Source organism: Psammomys obesus, unplaced genomic scaffold, assembly GCF_907164565.1.
Source record: "Psammomys obesus unplaced genomic scaffold, mPsaObe1.curated_primary_1811, whole genome shotgun sequence".
In the NCBI taxonomy this organism is placed as follows: Eukaryota; Metazoa; Chordata; class Mammalia; order Rodentia; family Muridae; genus Psammomys; species Psammomys obesus.
Window position 1 is genome coordinate 20242266 of NW_026596101.1, and position 351 is coordinate 20242616.

The following is a 351-nucleotide window of genomic DNA, read 5'->3' on the forward strand; positions in this document are numbered from 1 at the left end:
TTTCCAAGGGTCATGGTGTCAAATGAAGGATGGGAATGATAAGATAAATGGAACAGAATGATAACGTCCAAATGTGTGGGTGTCCTTGTTCTCCTGGCTCAAATGTGACTATTGAAGCAGTTTTCCTGTCCAGCAGCAGCCATTCTGAAATTGTAATGAAATGCAGAACATCGTGTCTAAAAACAAAGTTGTGAACAGCAAGTGGAAGAAAGGTGAAAAGTGGAAGGAAACATTCCAATGTTCCAACACAGAAATAATTTGATTTTTAGAGAATTTTTTCTCTTGGCTTAAACTTTTGAAAAACACACACACACACACACACACACACACACACACACACACACACACACA